The sequence below is a fragment of the Natator depressus genome, chromosome 7 (genome assembly GCF_965152275.1).
Source record: "Natator depressus isolate rNatDep1 chromosome 7, rNatDep2.hap1, whole genome shotgun sequence".
Classification (NCBI taxonomy): Eukaryota; Metazoa; Chordata; order Testudines; family Cheloniidae; genus Natator; species Natator depressus.
This window is the reverse complement of record NC_134240.1, coordinates 30,062,934-30,089,298: the sequence shown is the minus strand read 5'-3', so window position 1 is coordinate 30,089,298 and position 26,365 is coordinate 30,062,934. Positions and strand designations below refer to the sequence as shown.

General features: G+C 48.2%; 1 protein-coding gene across 4 annotated transcripts in view; it reads left to right on the top strand.

Moving 5' to 3' along the window:
- The window catches only part of PC (pyruvate carboxylase), a 230,986-nt gene that overhangs the window by 26,417 nt on the left and 178,204 nt on the right, over window positions 1-26,365 (top strand). For all 4 annotated transcript variants that reach the window (XM_074957840.1, XM_074957842.1, XM_074957841.1 and 1 more), the window contains one exon: window positions 15,205-15,312. The gene's annotated coding sequence lies outside the window, so the exon portion shown is untranslated. The remainder of the gene's footprint in view (window positions 1-15,204; window positions 15,313-26,365) is intronic.

Here is a 26,365-nt window from a genome sequence, read left to right as displayed (position 1 = left end):
GGAATTCTAGGCTACCCTTAGCTGTATGGTTATGACAAAGGCCTAGTTAGTAAACACAGTTATTTGAAATCCAACTGCATCTATGACAAAACTCACATATTCTTTGTTGCACAGAGCCTAAAGATACAGGAGCTGTAGAAAGATACAAATCAGAGGGAGGTCTGTCTGTCTGTCTGTGTGTGTCTCTCTCTCTCTCTCTCCATTTAGGTCGTCTAGACTTTTTTCTGCCCCTTCATAGACTTTAAGGCCAGAAGGGACCATTAGATCATATTTTTGCTCTGTGTTTGTGCAGCACCTAGCACAATGGGGTCCTGTCCATGACTAGGACTCCTAGGCACAACAGTAATATAAATAATAATAACCTATCTGTATAGCACAGGCCAGAGAATTTCACCTAGTTTATCCTGTATTGAGCCCAGTCGCTTATGTTTGACTAACTATCTTCCAGAAAGACATCTAGTTTGAACTTGAAGACCTCAAGAGATGAAGAATCCACCACTTCCCTTTGGAGATTTTTCCATTGTTTAATCCCCTGCTCTGTTAAAACTGCGTGCTTTGTCACTCGTTTGAATGTGTCTGGCTTTTAACTTCCAACCATTGGTCCTTGTCCTCCCTCTCTGCTAGATAAAAGAGCCCTTTAATACCTGGGATTTTCTCCATAGTGTTTGGGTCTGTGCAATTGCTGCCAGCTTCAGTCACTCTTGAGCATCTGCCAGTGGCATTTAAATAGAACTTCAGATGACCCCAGAGCTGTTGAGTGCACACAAGTCACCAGTCCAGGTGGGAACAGACTAACCATCTGCAGCAAGGGTAACAGCCCTGGGAGCTAGGGGATCCTGTTTCCTTAAATAAAGGGCACTTGCTTTGATTAGCTTACCCAGCTGTGCTCTGGTCTCTCCCAGGTTCATCGGCATTTATTTTTATTTGTATTACCATAGCACCTAGGAGCCCTAGTCATAGACCAGGACCCCACTGTCCTAGGTGCAGTACAACCACAGAGCAAAGACGGTCCCTGCCCCAAAGAGCTTCCAATCTAAGTACAAGTCAAGAGACAACAGATGGAGACGGACAGACGGGGGAGTCTAAAGAATCAGCATGGTAGGCAATGGTCTCAGTGCCCCACTGGCCTAACCATTGTTGAGTGTGTTGTAGACATCATGGCAAAGGAGAGTTTTTTAGGAGGTTAAGGAGGTGGCTTTGTGGGAGTTTACAGGGAGCTCCTCATAAGAATGGCCATACTGGGTCAGACCAAAGGTCCATCTAGCCCAGTATCCTGTCTTCTGACAGTGGCCAATGCCAGATTCCCCAGAGGAAATGAACAGAACAGGTACTCATCAAGTGACACTCTAAAGCAGGAGGGGCAGCACTGGAAAATACCTGACTGGGTTTATAGCAAAAGTAACAAGTGGGCAATGGAGGCTGGCACCATGGGCTGATGGCATGCGGGCATCGACAGCATGATCATGAATGAGAGATGATGGGTAGGTGAGGAATGGCTGTGAAGGGCCTTGAAAGGGAAGACAAGTAGCTTATGTTTTGTAACAAAAGAGAAGGGGAAGCCAGCGAGGAAGGGTGACACACTGGACCACCCCTCTCATGAAACAGCTCCCAAATAAAGTGGGCATCTTCCACATCTGGATGGGATCTTTAATTGCCTTTGAAGTGTTCAGTTCTAAGATGGCAATATTGCTTTTTGAGATGGTGGTAAAACCACAGCTAAACCCGGTATTCCAGGTGAGGGTGTGCAGAACTTCTCCCTCTTATTGCCATGTGGCTTGATAGTCCCATCATTGTGTAATGTGCTTCTGGATCCTGTTAATTCGTTGCTGAGGCCAATAAATCTCAGTGACTTCCACAGGCTAAAATCATAAGTGGGGTTTTTTGGTCTGTTCTTAGTTGTTATCTCTTCCAATTTAATTGGTTTTCCCTGAGTTCTGGCACACTGAAAGACAATCCCTTACAGGACAGGAAGGATGGTCCAATGGTTATTGCACTAGCCTATGACTTGGGGAGACCTGGGTACAGTTCCATGCTCTGCCAAAGGCCTGCCTGTGTGACTGTCTGGGCAAGTCTCTTAGTCTTTCTGTGCTCAGTTTCCCCACTTGGCAGACAGAAATGCCATCAAGCTGATGGGGGTGGGGGGTGCAAAGCCTCTGACATGGGGCGGGAAATAGGGCACTCAGGTATGGAGGATTGAAGGGCACTCAGAGCCCTTGGTGGAGGGGAGGAGACCGGGTATGGGAGGGAATGGGGCAAGACACAGAACCCCTGATGCGGGGCAGGACATATACTGGGGGGACAAAAGGGAGGGTGTCACCAAGGGAGCTGTAGGTGAGGATGGAGGGATGCAAGGAGCAGTGAACTTGGCCAACACCTGCTATGAAGTGTGCAACCTTCCAGTAGTGTTCCCTTTTCCTCACAGGCGTGTTGTGAGGCTAACACCATTAGAAGATCATGAGGTACTCAGTGAGGACTGTCTAAGTTCATTAGATAGATACTCTATTCATTATTTTATATACCTCTCTTGTATCCTGCTCTCACATCAAACACTAATCTCTTGCAATCTCTCCTCATATTCAAATTTCCTGCTTCTAATGATGGTCATTACCCTGCTGTAGACCTCCTTCCATTTCTGCTGGATTTAATTTTTGAAAATCACTTGCCCATTTTTGCTGCTATGTGGCCTGTATTGTCCGTGCGTGGAGCTGGCAGCTGGAATTTAATAGGAGCCCTGTATGATTAGCTTAACTCTAATCAGCAAAGGTCAAGACTAGATGCTCCTTTTCCCCTGCTTAAAAGGAGTATTCAAAGCAGCCTGGCTTTCCACTGGAGCAAATCTACTTAATACGCCAGATTCTCTTCAATGAGTCTTGATGACTTAATAGGGACTCTTTCTGCAGCTGTCTTAGCTTTGCTGCAGCGTTTGAATAGATCTGACACTTTTTAACAGGTTTTTTTCCCCAGAAGGCCCTACCAGGGTGCCTGTAACGGTTTGGTTGGGATGAGGGGATATAGTCTGGCAGCCTAGTTAATGGCTAGTGGAGGAGTCACAGTTCCTGAGGTAACTGCACCTCTGTGCACCTTGAAGGCACCACACTTAGGCCTCAGGCCTCTAGCTGTCACCTTTCTTAGGGTGAGATCCTATCCCTCCAAACCGGGGACCTCAGACTATTGCAACACACTGTGGTTACCTCAGCAGGTCTGAGCCCCTGCAGTCCCGTTCTCCCAGGGGCAGTGACAGGGCTGACCAGCCAGCCTTCCCAAAGCAAAGCACTGTTTGTTCAGAAGCAAAGCCTTCTGGAGAAAACAGAACTGGAAAAAAATAAAGTTTATATGCAGGCCTGGCTTAGTAGGTGTCACCCATCTTCCACGTGGGGACCCTGGCAGTTCCAGAGTCCCTCAGGTCCCGGGCAGGGCCTTCCCTCTGGGCCATGGAAGGTCTTTTGCAAATCCTGGTAGCACAGGGTTGTGTATTTATCATCTCTCTCAGGGTACATTCACACTGTGATAATAGGCCCACAGCATGGCTGCTACTGGCTCTGCACTTTTCTAGCCCCGAAGCCCAAGCCCGAGTCAGCCGACCTGGGCTGTGAGACTCAGTGCTGCGGGGTTTCTGCTGCTGTGCTGTCCCTTTGCAAGTCAAGCCCTGCTAGCACTGCAAACTCTATTTAGAAACCGAACCTCACTGGCTTTTCCTGCTGCTGCGATCTCCCTTTTTAAGCCTTCTCTGATCTGGAGAGCTGACCAATTTTGGAGCATAAAACAGTTTGGTTCAACTGCACTGGCCCAGCTGAATGGAGGAAGGGTGGCCCAGTGGTTAGCATACTAGCCCACAGTTGGGAGACCTGGGTTGAAGTCCCCACTTTGCTACAGGCTTCCTGTGCCACCTTGGGCATGTCACTTAGATCGAGCTCCTCAGATAGATTTAGGTGCCTAAAGAGCTTTGAGGGTCTGGGCTTTAACCTCTCTGTGCCTCAGATCCCTGTCTGTAAAATGTGGATAATCATACCTTACAGTGGTGGCGGCAGGAGGGTAAATACTGTAAAGATTGCCAGGTGTTCAGCTGCTATTGTAATGAGGGCTGTGTAAGTACCGAAGAGTGAATCAGCCTAAGTTTTGCCATATTTCCGTGCTATCCTGAAATGCAGTGACTTCTGGGTACCTATCCCACAATGCTCAGCTACCCAGAATGATTTATCATGTATTTGTATTGGGGTAGCGCCTAGGAACCCCAATCATGGCTCAAGGTCCCACTGTGCTAGGCACTGTGCGGACACACAATACAGTCCTGGCCCCAGAGAGCTTACGGTCCAAGTACAAGGGCTACCTGGGGAGTTTATTTCGGAAGATAGGGTGGTAGGGTGTGAATTTAAAGGTCTATAGCTGTTCCAGTCAATTTTCCCATCTAGAAAAGCCCCAAGACCTCAGTACTGCCAACTCCAAAGATTGAACAAATCATGAGTCGGGCACCAAAAATCATGATTGCCCTAAAAATCAGGAGGTTTTAAAAAAAAAATAATTGTCTTCTGGTTTGAGAAAGGACACAGCAGGCAGTTGCAGTTAGCACTTTCTGAAGGGTCTCAACTCGGGCCCTAAATTACTAATTGTTATGGATCCACAGGCTCGCTGCTATGACCCCAGCTGTAGAACAGCCTCTGGGGGGACCCCTTCAGTGAGCCAGACCCCCTCGGGGTATCGGTCTTCCTTCAGTACTCCTGCTTCCCACTGTGAGCTCTGTTCAGGGGGTCCCACTGAGGCAGAACCCGGAGGGAGACTTGTACAATCTGAGGGAGCAATGCACCTCCACCAGCATCTGCAGTGACATTCCCACAGTGTTGCCAAAACAGAAGGGTTTATTCCTTCACCTGGAACACAGCATAGAGAATCCTTGGTTAGCACAGAGAGAAGGAAGTTACAGCATGGTCCATCTGAGTTAGCCCAGAGCCCTAGCTAAGCAATGTATCCCCCTCTTGGCTCCCACTCTGGCCCCATTTGTCCAAGACACCAGGCCAGTCCCACCTGCCTCCCCCAATCAGTCCTTTATTGTCCAGCTGATCAAACCCAGCTGGCTTCCTGCGGAGGGTGGAACATCTATGGTCATATTAGTTGCTAGGTAACAAATGTGTTGGGGGGTTGGCTTTGCTGTTGTCTTCATGGCCTCTCCAATGAGATGGGCCCCAAACTCAAGGCAGCTAGGCGTCAGCCACACCTGTGTGGTACCCTGCCCGAGAGTCAACAGCCTGTTTCCGTCCCCTCTGGTGCACCCTCTATTAGTTTTCCCAGGGGTATGCAAATAATGCAGCATATAGGGGAAACTGAGGTGCACACAGCGTTCATACAAAATATTACAGAAAATTCCGTCACACTAGTCAGCTTTGGAAAATGTGCTACAAAATGATTTGTGCTCTACTTTTATAGCGAGAGACTTAAGAAGCTCAATCTGTTTATTTTATCCAAGCGAAGGCTAAGAGGTGACTTCCCCATGGTCTAGAAGGACATGTGTAGGGAGAAGGCTTGTGACAATAGAGGGCTTTTTAGCTGTGAGGGGAAAAAAGCAGAACAAGATTGAATGGTTAGAAGCTGAAGCTGGACAAATGCACATGATAAATTAGCCACGTGTTTTTAACTGGGAGGGTTGTTAACCTTTGGAAAACTGACCTAGGGATGGGGTGTCGCTTGGTGTCTGTAAATCAAGACTGCATATCTTTCCATAAGATTATTAATTTTATTATTGGAGTAGCACCTGGGAGCCTCAGTCCTGGAACAGGGAACCCCATTGTACATACTGTACAAACACAGAACAAAAAGGCAGTCCCTTTCCCAAGGAACTCACACTCTTAACTCAAACAGAAGTTTAGGAGCTTGATGCAGTTACTGGATGAGATTCCCTGGCACGTGCTATGTAGGAGGTCAGAGTAGATGATTGGGATTCAGGATGAGCCCTTCTGGCCTTAAAAAATCTGTGAAAATTTTGGCCTTGGATTTCATGATCACAGGCAGAAGATAGGACTTGAAGAAACGCTAAGTGTGGCTGCGAAAGAAACATTTGCCCATCGAATTGTCATGTTTCTGACTGTGCACTTCAAAAATGTAGTCTGTAGGTATTTCCCCCCCACCCCCCAAGTGCATCTCCTTCCACAAAGGACAACAATACTTTTGCATGCATGGAGGGAGGGACTACTTACAAATGCTTTGAATTCTTTGGATTTTGCACAAGTCCCTGGCAGCTCAAGACAATCTTGTTTCCCCCACCCACTTGTTTCACATGATTTGCGTGGTTAGATTATCATTCTCAAGAACGCCAAAGCAAACATTCTGGTTTACATTTTTCTCTAACCTCCCGCAAGGTGAATTGTGAGAACTCTCTGAATACTTTGCAGACTGTTCACTAGGCAAAGAGGTAGGTTCTTACTTGTTAACTAACACGGTTTGTAGTTTTCATGTGTGTTAGCAGGTCAAGGTAAGGACTAGGGAGTTACTAGGACTAGTATGGATGCATGCCACATATTTTCCCAAGGCTGCCCATGTTTGTTCTTAACCTTGGGCATAAGAGATGCAGGTGCAAATGCAGGAGAACGCCATCAGGTTGAGTTTTAGTGCCTGTGCTAGAACACAGCCAGCTAACTTAACTAAAGCCTTGTCTTCAGTAGGAAAAAAGGGTCATAGATTTATAAGGCCAGAAGGCACCATTGGATCATCCACTCTGCTCTCCGTTTATATCACTGGCTGGAGACTGTCACCCATTTACCCCTATATTAAGTGCAATAACATGTGTTTGACTAAAGCATCTTCCAGAAAGGCAGCCAGTCTGGATTCGCAGACATCAAGAGATATGGAATCCACCACTTCCCTTGGGAGTGTGTTCCTGTGGCTGATAGCCCTCGTTATTAAAAATTTGTGTTTTCTACCTAATTTTGTATTTGTCAGGCTTTAGCTTCTAGCCAATAGTTCTTGTTCAGCCTTTCTTCACTAGATTGAAAAGCCTTTTATTTTCTTCCTGCAGTGGTTCTTATGTACTGGGATCAAGTCCCCTCTTGATCTTCTTTTATTAAGTTGAACAGATTGAACTTCTTAAGTCACTGGGCTCAAAACAGGGGTAGCTGGGTGAAATGTAGGTGTCTGTGATATACAGGAGGTCAGGCTAGATGATATAATGGTCCCCTCTGGCCTTAAACTCTATGATGTCTCTCACTGTAAGGCATTTTTTCCAGCCCTTGGATCATTTTTATGGCTCTTCTCTGCACCCTCTCCCATTTTTCAAAATCCTTTCTAAAACATGGACCCCAGAGCTGGATGCAGTAGTCCAGTATCAGTCTCCCCAGTACTGTATACAGAAGTGAAATCACCTCCCTGTTAACGTGGAGGCAAACGTGAGGCAAAACCCTAGGCTCTCCACTAACATCTACCTTGATCCACTAACATATGAAAGCTACAATCTTCCTTCTTTTCATGAGGATTTCACCGCATCTTTTGCTAATGTGGTCAGAGCATTTCTTTTTTCTTAGTGTGGGGGCATCTGTGAAGCTTAAAACCTCAGGACAGATCTACGCTAGAAACTTTCGCTGGTATAGTAATGTCCTAGATTAATAGATTCTAAGGCCAGAGGGCCCACTGTGATCCCCTAGGCTGACTGCTCGTAAAGCACAGGCCATAGGCCAGCCCCAAATTAATTCCTGGTTGAGCTAGAGCAGATATTTTAGAGAAAAAAAAATTGAAAAATTCGGTTTTGATTGAAAAATTGCCTGTGATGTCGTCTTCTAGGGAGAGAGTGAGAGTGTTCGCGAAAAGAGGAGGAGTACTTGTGGCACCTTAGAGACTAACCAATTTATTTGAGTATAAGCTTTCGTGAGCTACAGCTCACTTCATCGGATGCCTTCAGTGGAAAATACGGTGGGGAGATTTATATACATAGAGAACATGAAACAATGGGTGTTACCATACACACTGTAACCAGAGTGATCAGGTAAGGTGAGCTATTACCAGCAGGAGAGCAGGTGGGGGGGTGGGAGGAACCTTTTGTAGTGATAATCAAGGTGGGCCATTTCCAGCAGTTAACAAGAACGTCTGAGGAACAGTGGGGAGTGGGGGGGGAGGGATAAACATGGGGTAATAGTGAGAGTGTTGTGTGACTTCTCTGACCTTTTCGTACCGGCAAAATTCCTGGTGTATACGCAGTAATACTGGCATAAAAGTCATTTTGCTGGCATAACTTATTTCACTTGGGGATGGTAGAACCTCTACTGGCAAAACCACTTTGTTTTGCGGACAGAAGCTGCGTCTGTTTAGGATTTGCTAGGAGAGTTATACCGGCAAAGGTGGTCTAGGGTAGCCAAGGCCTGAATAGACAAGACAGATGGAAGGAGCATATAGGCACAGAAAGGTGAATTGACTTGGGCCTTGGCTATGCTAGAAATGGTTTGCCAGTATAGCTATGCCTGTCGAGCTCTAGTGCAAACAGAAATTCATTCAGAAAAGCCCTATCTCCTGTGGTATGTAGAAGCGTCAGACTAGATGATCATAGTGGTCCCTTAGGAGCTAGGAATGTAGACACAGCTGTTACTAACAAAAAAGTATTGTTTTGCTGGTATAACTGTGCCTAGGCTAGGGCTTATACCAACAGTTATGTCAGTAAAAGAAAACCAAACTGCACCTTAAACAATCTTGCTATGCCTAGTATCTGTTTTAGGGGTAGACCAGGTCTTGGCTGGTCGCACAGTACCAGAGCTGAGAGGAGAGTACAGGCTTCTTTGACTTCCAAGCTAGTGCCTTTTCCACTGGACCACAATGCCTAACAGGGGATCTGTCTCCGGAACAGGTCTTTTGCACTTGAATTGTGTTGCCATTGAGGGGTAGGGAGGTACATAGGACTGGAAGGGACCTCCTGGGTCACTGAGTCCTGTTCCTAGTGTGATCCGCTCTCCCAGGCTGCTCCAGGTTTATCACTGAGTGGCTGGCTGTGAAAGTTGCCGGGGGCTGTCTAGTTTTCAAGAAGGGGTTGGCTGTAGTAGCCTTTGCAGTAACAATACTGTTCAGCAGCTCCGCTGAGTTGCTGTGAAGTGTTTCGAAATTGCAAGGGCGAGATGCAGGGGAGATTAAAAGAGAAAGGAATTAGCATGTCTCCCATGATAAGGGCAGGATGGTGCGTGTGCTTTGAAGATAGTGGAAAGAGTCAAAGCACTGGGAGGGCAGTTAGGGCCAATGGAGGTGTTACGGAGAAATTCTACTGAGCATCATGGAATGAAGACTCCTCAGCAAGCTCCTTAGAGCTGAGAGAATGTGGGTTGATGGGGTCTGTTGACTTTGACTCTAAGGGTATGTCTACACTGGCAGAGTTACATCACCAGCATTACATCGCCACTCAGAGAGCGCTGAAGGGAACCGCTGTTGTGTGTTTACACTGTCAGCTGCCTGTGCGATATCGTGTTCACGCTTGAAGCACTTGCATTGGTATTCAGAGCGGTGCCCTCTGGGCAGCTATCCCACAGAGTGTCTCTTCTTCTTCTGCCGCTGACGGTTGAGGGAAGGCGGAGGGGGTCGCGGGGCATCCTGGGTCCTGTCCCAATGCCCGGTGATGCATCGCTTCGCATCCCAGTAATCCTGGTGCTTCCATCCGCATTTGGCGCCATCTTTCAACGGTTTGTGTACTGCGCGCTCTGCCTCTTCGGTGTGCAGGAATGGATCCCAAACTGTTGACCAAAATGCTGCTCACTCTCACTAACACGTCACGAGTGCCAGTGGAATTATTCCTTTAACTACAAAGGCAAGAGGAGTTTGACGTTGATCTCTCCACGCGTAGTAGCTATGATATGAGATTGCTTGTGGCATTCACGGAGGTGCTGACCACAGTGGAACGCCACTTTTGGGAAACAAACATTGAGTGGTGGGATCACGTCGTCATGCACGTCTGGGATGATGAGCAGTGGATGCAGAACGCTCGGATGAGGAAAGCCACATTCATGGGACTGCGTGATGAGCTCGCCCCAGCCCTGCGGCGCAAGGACACGTGAATGAGAGCTGTCCTGCTGTTGGAGAAGCGCGTGGCGATTGCACTGTGGAAGCTGGCTACTGCAGAATGCTACTGATCAGTCACTAACCAGTTCGGAGTGGGAAAGTTGACCGTTAGACTCGTGTCGATGGAAGTGTGCAGAGCCATCAATCGCATCCTGCTGCAAAAGACTGTGACTCTGGGCAATGTGCTTGACATTGTGGGTTCCAGGAGGAGTTGGGGTCCTGGGATGGTTAAAGATTTGTGTTTGTCCAGGTATCATATGCAGCCTTGTCCTCTGGAGTACAGTGCAACAGGTACTGTACTTCAGCAGGGCTAAACTGCAGAGGGACGGGTGTTGAGTGCAGTGTGTACTGGGAGTCGGCAGGGCTGGACTGTGACGGAGCAGAAGTGGAATTCAGTGGGTACAGACCGGAGCCAGGAGGTTGATAAGAGTGTGTTGACTGTGTCTGGAGGACACACAGGAAAGAGTTTTGCGACAGTGGCTGCAGGGGAGGGTGGGCGCGGAGCTGCTTGGTTTGCAGTGCTAGTGGTACCTGGAGCATGTCCACTTGGCGCTCCATAATGTTTAAGAGCCACTCCATGGCTTTGTTCTGGCGTGCCGCATTCTCCTTTCGGTCCCTCTTCTCGCTGTCCGCCACTCCATCAATTCTTGTTTTTTGGCCGTGGAGTGCATCATGACATCACGCAGAAAGTCCTCTTTAGTTTTTTGTGGCCGCTTTCTAATTCTGAGCAGCTGTTCAGCTGGTGATAACAAAGAGGGAGGCTGGGCTCCCATCGTCATATCTGTGAAGCCAAAACACATTTTACAGGAGCAGTATTGTTTGCAACACACAGACCACTGATTCAGTGATTTAAAACACAGCCACTAGTCACGTACCTGTCACTAACTGGCTGACCCCAGGCAAGCACACATGAGCCACAAAACCCCCAAAATGGTGAGTAACCACAGGGGCAAGGTAAATCAGTGTTCCAGAACTGTACTGTACACTGGGCACGTGGCTCTTGGGGAGAACCAGCACTGTAGGGAAAGCCTTATAATCATTACTGTCCCCACATTTTCCACAGGCTATGTTCATTATGGAAGATATCTCGCTGCTGAGGGTGAGCAGGGAATCAAGGGAGGGTCTTGTCCAAGACTGTGGCTTCTGCCCTGGCCCTTATGCGGCTCACCTATATGCAGCAATGGTCGTGTCTTCCCCCATCCCCCCCCAGTGATGGCAGAGTGGCATGGGAAAGTTACCCTTAATGGGGCAAGAAACAAAGCAGCTCTGCCAAAGAACCTGCCGCAGCGGATTGCCCAGTATCTCCATGAGAGTTTCATGGAGATCTCTGAGGCAGATTCCCGTGAAGTGAGGGAGTCAATCGACACCCTGTTCCGCTGCTCAGACTAGGCATGTGGTGGCACGCACATCTCCTATTTGCGCTTTGCCAAGCTCCCACTGCTGTGACTGGCTAGCCTCCTCCGGCGTAAAGAAGAGCTCCTGGCTGCATGCATCTCTGATCTCCAAGTTGTCCTCTGCCTCTGGGTTCCCCCTCCCCCTCCACAAGATTTCCTCCTCCTGGCTCAGTCCACTCTTGACTGGCACGCGAGCCACCCAAGTATTCACAGTGGAGGTGGGGTCGCCACCAAGTATCGCGTTCAGCTCTTTGTAGAACCGACAGCTCGTGGGCGCAGCACCGGAGCGGTGGTTTGCCTCCCGTGCCTTGTGGTAGGCGTTCCGCAGCTCTTTCACTTTGACCCTACACAGCAGTGTGTCCTGGTTATGGCCCCTTTCCGTCATGAAGCGTGATATCTGTCCATAGGTATCCTAATTCCTATGGCTTGAGTGCAGCAGTGACTGGACAGCCTCCTCTCCCCAAATGCCGATGAGCTCCCGCAGCTCGGTACTGCTCCAAGCAGGGGATCGCCTGATGCGTGAAGCAGGTGTGGTCACCTGGAAAGATGCGTGAGACCACTGCACCCCTCACCAAGCAAACAGGAAGGGGACTTTCAAAATTCCCAAGGAATTTAAGGGGTGGGGCTCACGGTTGGTCACCTGAGGGCAGGGCAGTAGAGTTCAAACCGATCACCAGAGAGGCGAGAACAGGCATTGTGGGATACCTTCTGGAGGCCAATTGCAGCGCTGTAATTGACCAGGGTGTCTACACTGGCACTGCGGTGCGGTAGCCCAAGTGCAGAGAGCTATACGCCTCTCGTGGCGGTGGGTTTTTTTACAGCCCTGCAACTGCGCAGTTTCTGTGCACTAAGTGGCTTGGCAGGGTGTACACCTCGGGAGTTACACCGCAGAAAGCTGCTTTTCTGCGCAGAACCTTGCCAGTGTAGACAAGGCCCTAAGTAACCAGCACTGCAGGGTTCTGTGTGTGTGTTTGTCTCTCCAGAACTGCAGAGTAAATGTGCTTAGTTTGAGGGTAAATGCACCAATGCTTCGATTAGAGAGTAAAACTAGGTTCCTCTGTAACACAGGCAGGCAGAATTTGCCTCTACGGCTGAAATTTAGCAAATGATTCTCATACAAAAGCCAGAAAGAAATTCAGCTCCCTTTGGCCTCGCATTGCTGAGCCAATATGCTAAACAGGAGCGCCTTTTGTCACTGAGGCATGTCCAGACTATGATTTAAAGTTGGGATTAAATTAAATTAACATCTGCTGACACACTGGAAAATAGGGCTTGTTTTCTTTTAATCGTGCAGAAAATTGCTGCTTTTCAGTGCAGTATCTAAACCCAAAATGTTTTGATTCAAAATGGTGCTGCGATGTCTCATGAAAGTTGTAGTTCAGCGAGAGGGGGTCTTATGCGCCCACTCTCTTTTGTGGGCTGTGCTCCCTGCCCAGACTACATCTCCCATGATGCATCACTTTCTCCCCTCTTTTCGAGGCGGAGGCATCTCTTATGAGTCCCTGGCCATGGTGCATCATGGAAGATGTAGTTCAGTCGGATTATGCCTGGCCTCATAGATCTGTGCTGCGCAGTACCCAACCGAGATCAGAACTCCATTTTGCAGCACCTGGCATGGACCCCATCCACTGACTGAGATGGGGGGCACCCATCCTGCCAGACACTGCACAGACCTCGTTACTGAAATTAGGGCCCCTGTTGTGCCGGCTGCTACAATAGTATGAGAAGGATCCCTTGTCTGATCCAGTCTGGCAGTCCCAGTATTACTCCCATGATCGTTAGCCTAGTGGGCAGTAGCGGTGGATGCTTGCTGCTTTCAAGTAGACTCAAGGTGCCTACTAGAGCGTCTCTTGAATTATTGTATCTGCCTCTTGTTGCAACTGACTGCCAGCTTGTCTGATGCGGTTGATGCCAATCCAGTCTCTAGCTGTCAAAACACCTCAGCCCGAGCTCTGTGAATGAGACAGCTGCGAGAAAAGGCCCCAGCTGATGCTCAGTTAAATCCTGCTCTTCCTGTCAGGATTCTTTAACTTTTCAACTCCAATCTTTCCCCCCCTCCACGAACACTGCGCTTTGTAACAGGTGCCATGTCTTGTTCAATACTGAAATGGTGTATATTCGCTGCCTGGGTCTTGTTCATCATTCCCATGTGACAGCGTGCTGCTCAGTTGTATTGTGGTGGTGGTTAGAGGCTACAACTGAGATTGGGGGCCCTGTTATGCCGGGCACCTCAAAGGAACCCTAGTGCGGATGCAGTTATACTGGGATAAAAGTGCTTATACTGGAAACGCTATTCCCATGTGGGAAGGAGAATCAGCTATACGGGTGTAAGGCACCTTTATACTGGCATAACTGCTGGCCATTTGTCTGTCTATAGCCACCTGTTTCGGTGCAGGGTTTGTCTGTGCAGGGCGATACGCTGGAAAAAGGGAGGGTGTACATTTTAAAATGCTAGAACTGATACTAGGCCCTTCAATCTAGTAGAAAAGGTCTAGCAAGATCCAGTGGTTGGAAGCTGCAGCTCGACAATTCAGACTGGAAATAAGGCAAAAAAACCTTACCAGTGAGGATTATTAACCATTGAGGCAATTTACCAACGACTGGGGCAGATTCTTCATCACTGGCAATTTTTAAATCCAGACTGGATGTTTTTTCTAAAAGGTCCATGCTAGTTCAACGAGGAATTAATTCAGGGCAGTCCTGTGGGGCCTGTGTTATACAGGAGGTCGGACTAGATGATCATAGTGGTCCCATCTAGCTTTATAATTTGAGTCTATTCTGGAGTAACTCCCGGGGGCGGAGGCTTTTATTCCGGAACCTGTTTCTAAAGTGGATTAAACTGAACCATCAAAAGCCACCCTAGTTCCAAAATAAGAGCGTCCACATGGGGAGCTATTGTGGAATAACTCCTGCAGAAATTATTCCAAAATCCCTAACGCCCGGCAATTTTGCTGTGTACACAAGCCTCTGATTGGAAGCTCTTTGGAGGCAGAGACCATCTTTTTGTTCTGTGTTTGTACAGCTCCTAGTGCAGAGGTCCATAATTAGGGCTCTTGGACGCTACCGTAATCCACATATAAATCAATAAAAAAAAATCAGACCCGATAATTGAAATGGTTATACTGGTACAAAATCTGTGCCTAGATCAGGCCTAAGCAGAGAAAGGGTCGGAGAGGAAACAGCTCTCACTGGAATAGTTATACCGATCTGTGTGTGCCAAAGTGACTTGCTCAATGTCATACATGGGGCCTGTGGTGAGGTAGGGCTCTCAGACTGCAGGTTAGCACCCTGACCACTGGACCATCCATCCTCTCTAGATGAGCCAATCACTTGGTGTGATGACTTGATCTGATGTCTGTCTGTTCCCCTTGAAGCTCAGAGGGGATCGGATTGCTCTCTAGAAATGCATCCGGGCGCAAATCCCAGGGGGAGAGAAGAGCTGTTGAAGCTCAAGGACAATATTGGCACAAGAACAAATGGGAATAAGCTGGCCAGGGATCAGTTTTAGCTAGAAATGAGAAGGAGGTTTCTACCCACGAGAGGAGGGAGATTCTGGAGGAGCAGAGAAGCAAACATTGATAAGCTTCTGACCAGGAGCCTATGACATGGCTGCCTGCAACAGCAGGGACTGGACTCACTGACTCGGGAGGGTTTTTTCCAGTCCTGTGTTCTGAAGCCCTAGGTTTTCTGTTCCCTCAGCAATTGCAACTCTGCACCAATTGCTATTCTCAGCACAACTCTCCCTGTCTCATTTTATTGTTGTTTTGCTTCCCTTAACTTTCCTCTTTTGTCTCTGCAGGATAAAGCCTTTCCCCTTCTGGAAACCCAGCTCGGATCAGAGACCGCCGCCCCCTGTTTCTCACCCACGATCCCAATGCACTAGAAGTGAGGTGCAGGCTCCCTGAACGTAGGTCTCTTTGGCTTTTCCTACTAAAACTCTCTTCACGGGGACATGTTTGTTTGACTTCTAAGGCTGCTCAGCTTTGCTCCTGTGTTACATTCCCTCTCTACAGTCTGGGAAGAGTAATCACTTCTCTGAATAATCTGGTTTGGTTTTTATGTTGCTTAAAAAGAAAGAGTTCCCTTGACAGGCAAATTACAAAACCAAATGAAACCACATGACCTACTGGATACAGCACTGGACTGGGACTCGGGACTCCTGGGTTCTACGAGTGTATGCTTTGCAGGGCAGGAGCTATCTCTTGTTATGGTTCTATGTGGTACCTGGCACAACACCAAACTCCTTCCCCTTAGGGTCACACGGTCCCAACAAAGACTGGGGCCCTATCATGCTGGGTACTGCAAGAGACCGTCCCAGGTCCCCCCAAAATCACTTTCTAAATAGGCAAAGCTTGGGAGGAGAAACTGAGGCACAAGGAGGGGAAGTGTCTTATCCAAGGTCCCACATTAGATCAGTGGCAGAGCTAGAGCTAGATCCCACGAGTCCCTGCCTCCTAGTCTGGTGCCTTAACCACTAGACTGTACTGCTTCAAGTTTGTAGACTGTATAGAGGCAGTGGAGGCTAGTATAGGGGATAGAGCACTGGACTGGGAATCGGGTTCTTTTCTGGTTCCGCCACTAGCCTGCTGGATGACCTTAGGTACATCACTTTCCTGGTCAGTGACTCAGTTTCCTCATCTGTAAAATAGGAATCTTCAAAATAAGATTCCAGGATTGTCACTCTGTGTGTCACTGTGAAGTCTAGAATGTCTTGAGTCAGCGTGAAGCGATGGAAGTAGCTACAAGCTTGGCTGAGAGCTCTCTTTGTTCAGAATATCACCAGGTTCAAACATCGCTGGGATTCGTGGTCTGTTACCAGCCAATGTTTAAGTTCTCAGCCATTTTGGCTTTTTTTTTTTTTTTTTTTTTATCCACATGACTTCCTGAATTACATCTGTGAGACAGCCCGAGGTTTCAGCTACCAGTAATGATATTGACCTCCTTTCTAAAGTGCTTTGAGATCTACTGAAGAGAAGCGCTAGATAAGAGCTAGGCGGTATTATTATTAGATAGCATTTGCAAAAATGTTAATTAACGTGAATTACCTCCAGTGCCACAATCTCTAGGCGTTCATAACAAATCTTGGGTTGTCCTGTTTGTCATGGCCAGGACTGGGAACAATCCTTTCTCACACGTCTGCATTATGCTTCACAATGACGTTCTCTGGAGCCTTGGAATAAGCCGTTTGAAGTGTCCTCATTAGAATTTCCAGTTGTGCTGTTTAATAGAGATGGACAGAATTTTTCAGGTGAAACTTGTTTTCATCATAAAATGCAGGTTTGTTGTTGATTGAAACGGTTCACGAATTTGTGCCGAGCCAAATTGTTTCAGCTGGAAAATATATTAAAAAAAAAAAAATTTTGATTTGGTTTTTTAAAAAAATGACTGTTTCAATTTTTTCTTCAGTTTTGTTTTTAAAAAAAAGGTGTTTCAAAAAAACACCTCAAACTAAACGAAACATTTTGCTTTGAACTTTTTTTTTCTTCTTTTTCCGTTCTCCAAAAAAAAATTTTTTTTTTTAATTTCATTTCTGACCAACCCCAAACCAATTTTTAAATTTTTTTTCTGGTTTAACCACTGAATTGAAAACTCCATTTATTTGTACGGCTCTGGGTGATGCATGTTAACCGGCAGTAAATCATGACACACTTCAGCACAACTGCACATTCAAGTCTAGAGAGAGCCCAGTGATGGAGAGGCCGTGTGTGAATCTAAACACATAAACAGATGCCAAGGGCGGGGTTAGTGGTTTGGTGCCAGCGGTGGCAGATGGATGCTTGCCATTCATTCCTGTACTAAATGGCACCAAGAGTGAGTCAGTTAACATTTTCCACAAGGCTTAAGTTAGTGTCACTTCCATGTAAAGTAGATTTATGGAACATGGTTAGTGGTGTTGTCATTTCCTTGCACGCACGTGCGGCCTAAAATCGGAGCTCAAAACTCCTCCTTGGTGGCTGTGTGATGTAGTAGCTAGGGCCCAGAACTGGGAGTATGGACACCTTGGTTCTATTCCTGGCAGTGTGTCTGCCACTGACCTTGGGCAACCCCTCTTGGGGCCTCAGTTTCCCCTCTCTCTTTTATTTAGACTGTAAGATCTTTGGGGTAAGTAAGGCCTGTCTCATTATGTGTCTATGTAGCACCCAGCACGATGGGGAGGGGCTCCCCCTGCTCTCGGTCAGAGGGACGGGTCTGTGTGGCACCTAGCATGGTGTGGGGCCTCCCCAGTCTCGGTTGCAGAGTAGGGGTATCTGTGTAGTGCTCAGCATCAGGGGCTACCCACTGCCCCTACATTGCCTTGTAGTGAGTACATTTGGAAACCTCCCTAAATTAGCTCGTGTAACAAACGTGCAATTAATGGACTCTGGGGGCTACTCATCTCTAAACTGACATTTCCTGCAGCTGTATGATTCATGCCTGTGTTTTCACTCCAAGCTAGTATCTCTCCCCATGGACTATCAGAGATACAAAGGCTGGAAAAATATACCGGGCTATGAGTGGATTGTCTTGAATAAGATAAGACTATTGCAGCTGTAAACCAGTGTATCTGCACGGGAATGTCTGTTAATCACACTTAATCTCTCTCTCACCCATATATACACCACACACAGCCTTCCAACCCTCACAACAAAAGACGTTTCAATTGCAGCAGTTGGAAATGAAGTAGCATTTAAAAGGATCAATCCTAACATACAGCTGAATGCTCAGAGGTTTGGGCTTGAACCCTGTAAGTCACTGCACAATCTCAGACCCCCTCCCTCCCATCACTTCCCATGCAGTGCCTCTCAGGATCGGGCCCTGCATTAGGCAGTTTGAAGCAAGCTTGCCCATAGAGTGACAGCCTGGGAGGAGGGCTTGGGGAGAAGGTGGGAGGAGTCTGGAGGCAGTGGGGGAAAAATACACAATCTTGAAGAATCAGAGAGGTAAAGGCAATTATTATTGCATCCGGGTAGTGTTTAGAGGCCTGTACCAATGAACTGGGGGGCCCTTTATGCCGGGTGCTCCACAGACTCTGATTGAAGCATGGTTGGCTGTGATAGCAGGGGCCTGGACTTGATGACCCAGGAGGTCCCTTCCGTGCCAATGTTCTTGTGAGATCGAGGCCGCTGTTAGGCTGGGCACTGCACAGCACTCAACAGATTGGAGAGCCTCCATCGTGTCAGGCGCTGCACAGACCCTGGCCAAGCTTGGGCCCCCATTGTGCTGGGTGCTGTCCAGAGACACCGTGAGAGACAGTCCCTGCCCCAAAGGGCTTACAAGAGACAGCAGATGCATACGGACCCACAGGGGAGCACAAGGAAATAGTGAGACAATTCCACCACCTCCCTTAGCAAGCTGCTCCAGTAGTTAATTGGCCTCCAAGTCACTGATCCCCGGAAATCCCCCGGACTTTTAAGCCTTCATGGAAATTTGGTTTGTTCCAGCAATGGAAGCAGATGTTGAATCAAAAAAAAATGCACTTGTGGTCTTTTTCAGCCCAGTTAGCTTTCATCAGCTTTTAGATTTCCAGCAGCTCAGCTATGCGAAGGAACAAAGCTGAGACTTAGGGCTGGCCTATTTTATATGATTAGGTCGACATAAGGCAGCTTATGTTAACCTAATTATGTCAGGGTCTACACTACAGCCTTCCTCCCTACACCGACATGTTAACTCCACCTCCACGAGGGCTTATGTCGGTGTAGTTAGGGCGACAGTGTCTGTGTAGTGTTTGTGTAGACACTGTGTCCCTTACATCAGCTATCTTGTCAATTTCATGGCAGGAGCTGTGAAATTGACAAGAAAGCGGGCAGCTTGAGCCCAGCTCCTCTCTGCTCAGGCTGGGGTGAGAAGCCTGAGCAGCCCGCTCCCTGCCAGGAGCCAGGCAGCCGTGTCAATTTCACAGCTGGGTGAGCCCTGAAATTGCCAAGGTTGCCTGGTTACTGGTGGGGAGCAGGTGGGAGGGGGAAGAATTCGGGACAGCTGGACTCCGCTCCCTGGGGATAAAAAGCCCTGGGCGGCTCCCCTGCGCTCCCAGTGGGGATCGGGGAGGGAGGGAAGGGAAGAAGTCATGGGCGGCTTTACACCGCTCCTGGTGGGGAATGGGGAGCGGTGGGGGAGGGATGGGGGGAGCCTGCCAGGAGCCTGTGGAGCAGCCAGGCTCCTGGCAGGGAGCTGCCGGCAGAGTTGAAAGATCCGGCCCTCAGCTCCCCATGCTGCCCCTCCTAGATCAGTGGAAGGGCTCCTGGTGAGGACCTGCACCCACGACAGAAGGAGAGTAGTGTGGACATGCACCAGTGCAGTAATTACTGCAGTGGCTGTAAGTCGACCTAATATATGGCGACTTAAGTTTGTAATGTTGACATGTCCTTAAACTCCTTAGACTTTGTCTTCACTGCATAAAACAAACGAACAAACCCAATTTGTGTTTCACTGTGGGATGACTAATACAAGGTCGCTTTCCTGTTGTAAAACAGAGTGAAGACAAAGCACTGGTAGTCGTAGGCCAGTTCTACACTACAGACTTCTGCTGGAACAGCCCATAACCACACATGGGGGGGCCCCCACCTCGTCCCTGCATAACCTCCCCGTGAGTCCCTCCAGTATCCTAATGGTTGAGGGTGTGGTGAGGTGATTTGTGACTAATGGAACTGTGCCAGGAAAAGCCACTAGCCCAGATGCAATTATACCAGCACTGCTGCACTTTTGCTGCTATACCTTATTTCAGTTTTGCTGATATAAGCTGTGTCCACACAAGGCGAGGTCACCCCCGGGCAGGGTTATAATGCTGATCTTGCTTAATTACCGGGGTGGGGGTTAAAACTACAGCGCAGAGAATCAGCACTATCTCGGGGAGAGCGCTCCCTACTGAGCCCCTCCCAGCTGCACAGCGCTCTCTAGCACTGCACTGGGGACAGCACGGTACCAGAGGAACAAGCAGTCATGGTCTCCCATCCACGTACCACCCACGCTCAACCCTGCTTAGCTGCAGCCCATGCCAGAATCCCAGCACATGGATGGCTTGGGGACAGTCATTTCATTTACTCTTTACATTAATTCAAGAAATTAATTTGAAGACTGACTGGGGATGCATTAACTGTGATTGGTTAAGTGCTTCCCAACAAAGGGGAGCTGCTGTGGATGGTGGTGGAAGATTGAAAGTCACAAGGAAGGAGCAAGCCTTGTCCCATGCTAACACATTCCCTAGCTCCTCTCGGCCAAAGGTCTCTGAATGCCTTGCATTATGGGGCAGGGCTTTACACTCAATTCTCAGAGCAGTGGGTTTTGCTGTCCAAATTCTCTGACTGTCAGAGGTGAGAGTCCTGACTTTCAGCCCCCAAACTCTAATCACTAGACCCCACTCTATTTCTAGAGCCAAGCATAGAAGCCAGGAGTCCTGGACCCTCAGGTCCCCTGCTCTAACCACTAGAACCCACTAACGCCCCAGACTTTGAAGTAGAACCTGGGAGTCCTATTATTATTATTTATTATTTGTATTACTATGGTGCCTATGTGCCGTAGTCACAGACCAGGCCCCCACAGTGCTAGGGGCTGTTCAAACACAAAACAAAAAAATGATCCCTGCCCCAAAGGGCTTTTAATCTAATTATTATTTGTACCTAATTATCTTGGACTCCTAGTCACTTCTGTTCTGGCAACTCATCTCAGAACTGGGAATAGAACCCCGGAGTCCTGACTTCTAGCCCCCGATCTAACAACTTCACCCCACTTCTCTTCCAGATCTCGGAACAGAAGTGGTATTTAGTGGTTAGAGGAACTGGGCCCCAATCTTGGTCAGGGCCCTAGGTGCTGCTATACTGCTAGTCATAGACAGACTTCCTTGATCTGGGATCAGTGAGGCTTCCACCTGAACTGATAGGGAGCTGCCGCTAAACTCCTAGAGAGAGAGGGCAGGATTTTCAGACATGACTAGCGATTTTGGAGTATCTCAATCTCAGGGCTTTGCTCATCCTCGGCCTCCTTAAAAGGGCCTGTTTTTCCAAGAGCAAGTGCTCGGTGCTTTCTGAAAAATGTGGAAATCCCCAAAGAGAAGCAGCAGAAAGCTCTGTCCTGGGGCACTGCAACAAAGAGCAGATCAGAGGCAGCTGGTAGGCAGCTCGCTAAAGCAGCATGAATCGGACTGCGTATATTTCTGGGAGCAGCAGGGCTCCGTTTATGTCGTTCACACAGCAGAGCTCTTTATTCTGCTTAAATTTAATGGTGTTCTGGCCATGCCTTGTGTCTGAAGCTTCAGACGTTCTCCTGCTTTCATCTGCTCCAGCTCAGTCCTTTAATACTGCAGCCATGCACAGCCCTGGGAGATTTAGAAGAATGAGATCTTTGTTGCAAAGTACTGATTCGGGCTTTAGCCTTGTTTTTTGTGCTCTGATTCCTTTAGCTGCGAGAAGTATTTGAACCAGTTAAAGGATCCCATGCCCCACACAGGGACACTTCCATTTAAGTGTGGCTGTACACACAGATTCTGTCTCTCTTGAACAGCATTGGTCCAACCTCCATTGTGCAGATGCTGTGATTCCAGTATAAAGGTGCCTTATACTGATGTAGCTTGTTCTTATAAACAGAAACTGTGAGCTCTTCAGGGCAGGGACTGTCTCTGTCTGCAAGGCCCAGAGTGATATCAGTGAGGGTGTGTATGCACCCGGAGTGACCGGGGGCCTTGATCTCAGGCAGAGACTTTAGGTACGGCTGTTATGATTTGTGTGTCAGGCCAATGAGTTGTGCTGTTGATCTACAGTCCCGTTTGTGTCAGTGGACATATGGCAGGTTGGACCTCCGGGGGTGTCACCTGGTGTGCTGGGACACCACTGAGTCAGACTGTTCTGCCGGCCTGGGTCCCCTTTTAGCTGTCCTTGCTGGGTTAGGCTTCCCCAGCCTTTTCCAGCCTAGCACACAGGCAGGGCCACACCCAGCTGCACAGAGAGCCAGAGATCCGCTCTGAGAAGGCTCAGCTTAAGGGACTTGCCACAGCACCAAGATGTCCACCGTCCACCCCCCTTGGAGTACAAACCCAAAATTATATGAAATTCACCTCTTCCCTCAATTTGGAGGAGGGTATGCACAACTTCTCCCCCTCCCCCCTGATAGAAATCACATAAACTGGGTTATATTGTAAACCGGAAATAAATGTATTCGCTGTAACAGGTGTATTTTAAGTAGTTAAGGAGGTAGCAGACAGAACAAGGCAGATTACAAAAAAAATAAAACAGAGCACGCACACTAAACTTAATACTGCTTAAAGAAATAAAGCTTAAAGAAACTGGTTACATGCAAGTTCTTCCCCTAAATGTGGTTCTAATAATCTTTACAGGCCCAACGCCCTTCCAGCCTGGGTTCAGTTAGGGTGACCAGACATCCTGATTTTTAGTTCTTTGGCCCACGTCCCGACTGATGCACCGGCTTTGGCCGCTCCAGCGGTTTTCTTTTTTTTGCTTCTGCAACTCCGCTCTGGTTTTTTTTTTGCATGTGTCCCGATATTTTGTCCGTTTCATCTGGTCACCCTAGGTTCAGTTCTTCCCCCCAATTCAGTCTTAGTTGTTTCCAGCAGTCATCTTGGGTGGGGTAGCAGGGGAGAATTGATGTCCTGGATTACCTCACTCCCCACCCTTAAATAGGATTTTGCATAAAGTGGGCGTCCTTTGTTTCCTAGTTTGACTCACACTCACACACGCACACACACACCCTTCTCGTGGAAAATCCCAGTATCTGGTGGGAGGGCCTGTGTAGCCATTCTTCACAGACAGACCCAGGATTCACAGGACGACTAAACTCTTTCACAGTCCATTGTCATCGCTGATGGGCCATCAGCACTGTCGGGCTTTTCCATTGTTGTACCTGAAGTGTTAGCAGAGGGCGTTTTGAAATACAGATACATAGTCAATATTCCTAATTTCAGTTACAGAAATGATACATGCATACAAATAGGATAATCGCATTCAGTAAATCATAACCTTTCCAATGATATCTCACATGAGCCATCTTGCATAAAGTATATCTCTGTTATGTCATATTCATATCAAAAGCATATTTTCAAGAAGACTATGGAATGACACATCACAGGACATAGGCTTAGATTACTTTAAGATGCATGACTGCTCAATGCAATCTAGGAGTATGGGCACTGCCTCTCCAGCAAGCAAAGCCAGTATGTTTGCATTAGCGAGGTGCATTCCCTCCATCACAAATCTTCATTGATCAGTGAGTAGAGTAGCAGGCTGGGACTCAAGAGTTCTGGGTTCAATCCCTGGCTCTGGGAGGGGTCTAGTGGGTTAGAGCCGGGGGACTGGAAGTCAGGACTCCCGGGTTCTATCTGACTCTGGGAGAAGAGTGGAGGAGGGTGTGGCTGGGATTCAGAGCTGCTAGGTTCTATAACCGGCTCTGGGAGGGTTGATTAGTGTTTGGAGCAGAGAACTGGGAGTCTAGGCTCCTGGGTTCTGTTTCTAGGGAGTGCAGTGGAGTCTGGTGGGTAGGGCAGGCATCAGGACTCTTGGGTTCTCCCCTCCCCAGCAGTTGGGAGGCAAACCAAAGCCTGGAGGTAGGTTCCATTGACTGTGGATCATGTGGGGGAAGTCAGAAGGGCTGGGAGATGAGCAAGGAGCTTAGCTGGGAATTCCAGTGGGAATTCCATAGAGGCTGTAACAGGCTGGTCTACCCCTGTAAGAGCAACAGGAGGGTGGGTGGCTTTGGGGTCAGACAGCCCTGTTCTGAGGAATGGTCCCTTTAAGAATAGTTTTTTGGGGGGCAAGCTCATCAGCCCAGACTAGGGATGGGGACCACATGACTGGCTGCTCCTGGGAGTATAAAAGAGTGCTTCCAGCTCAGTTAGGGGGGGAAGCCTGGGACCTGTGGGGAGAGGAGCTACAGGGCACTGTCTGATAGTAGGAGGCAGAGTGGTAGAGTGGGTTAGTGACTAGGGTGTTTGCCTGGGTGGTGGGAAACTTGGGTTCAATTTCCAGTTCTGCCCACAGACTTCCTCTGTGATCTTGGGCAAATCACTTAGCCTCCTGTGCCTCAGTTTCCTACCTGTAAAATAGCAGAGGCTAATGGCATTGCCCTGCCTCACATGTATAGCTAGTATATAGTGTTCTCCATAACAAAGCACTTTACGAAAAGTATCATTATCTCTATTTGACAGATGGGGAAACTGAGGCACCCAGCAGTGATGCGACCTGCCCAAAGTCACCAATGAGTCAGTGGCCGACCTGGGAATAGAACCCAACTCTCCAGCCCAGTGCTCTAGCTCCTGGGCCATGCTGCCTCTGTTACATTGTTTTGATGTGGGGAACAATAACCCACCCCGAAGATACGGGACTGATATCCTGCCACTAGGAGTGTTCTATCGACCCCTGTAGGCACAGTAACTGGCGTGGTCTCCAAGCCACAAAGGGCAAGTCGCCACTGCAGAGTTAACGAGAGGGATCAGCGCCTAGGTGTGAGCAGCCATGCTGCAAAGCTGTTCCTGAATTTCTGTGTCCTTGACTTACTGGTGCCACACTCCCCCTTCTGTGTGGCTAGCACGTCTCTGGGGGAACATGCCAAGCTTCTTTGCGCTCGAGAGAGCGGAGCCACTCTGAGTTCTTTCCTGGTGAATTGCGGGAGAACTTGCCTGTCCTTCTGAGCGGATGGGGGGACTTGTCGGAAGGCATTGGACTATCTGCACTCGAGTGATTTAGCCTGTATCCTCACTGCAAGTGGGTGAGTCACCAGGCTGAGTGAAGCAGCACCCAGCCAGGCCTGCTAGCCTGGGTTGAAAGCACCACTGAACTTTTGGTTGTGTGTCTGGAGGAGAGGGATATTAGGGGCAACTGTAAGAGCCTGGGCTAACTGCAGTTAGCTAGTCCAGGATAACTCCGTGTGTACACAAGCCCTTATACTTACTCTAACAGCTGGCGTCTGGCTTTAAAAAAAATAAAAACTAAGATTTTGGAGAGCCAGATTGCAGTGTCAGAATGGGGGCGCTGTATCCACTCTCCCTGTATCCTGCGTAGTACAGGCAGGAGAATTTCCCACTACAACTCTATCCACTCACCAGTGGAGGGCAGCTCCTGGCTGAAAAGAAGGCAAAGGTTCCTTTCAAGATCCTTTTGTATTAACAGCGAATTAATTCTTGAGCAAACTCAAATCCTGAGGGATTGTTTATACTTGTTGATTATGGCATGTTTCATCAGAAGCTTTAGATGCACTCATTAATGTGGCCTTCCCCTTACAGTGAGGTAGGTCCATATCATCCCCATTTTACAGATAGGGGAAACCGAGGCATGGAGCAAAGTGACATGACCATGGTCACAAAGAGAGTCTATGTTTATCCAGGGCTTACCATGCTTTCTAAACACATGAGCGGATTGGAAGTTAGCAGCCTGGGTTTGAAGCCTCTGTCTTGACTACACTCCCAGAGATGGGAATAGAACCCAAAATTCCTGACTTCCTGTTGTCCCTCTGCTCTAACTATTTGACCACACATTTCCTTCTAGTACTAGTACTATGGTAGCACATAAAGTCCACAATCAAGATCAGGACCCTATCCCATTGGGCATTGCCTAGACGCACCGTGAGAGACAGTCCCTGCCCCAACAGGATTATAATCTAAATAGACATGGTGGGGAAACCAAGGCACGGTGAGGGGAAAGGACCTGCCCAGACTCTCACAGAAGGTCAGTGACAGAATCAGGAACAGAAGCCAGGTCTCATGTCTTGGGACTAGATCCTAGGACTTCATGCAGGCTTTTGAGCTAAATCTGTGTGGCATTTGAGCTAAATTTGCAGAGCTAGCGGTTGGGGCTGATCTTTTTTTATTTGCAGACTGAGCAAATCGGCAGGAGTCCAAGACAATAAATATACAGCGCACAATGGCCCCTTTAGCGTCCCTTTGCAGCGTAAACCTGCTCAGTAAACAGGCTTTTTGAAGAAAACAAAGGAAACAAGGTTGAAAAGAAAACCGTAGATACAGCTTAGCTCAGGCTACTCACCTA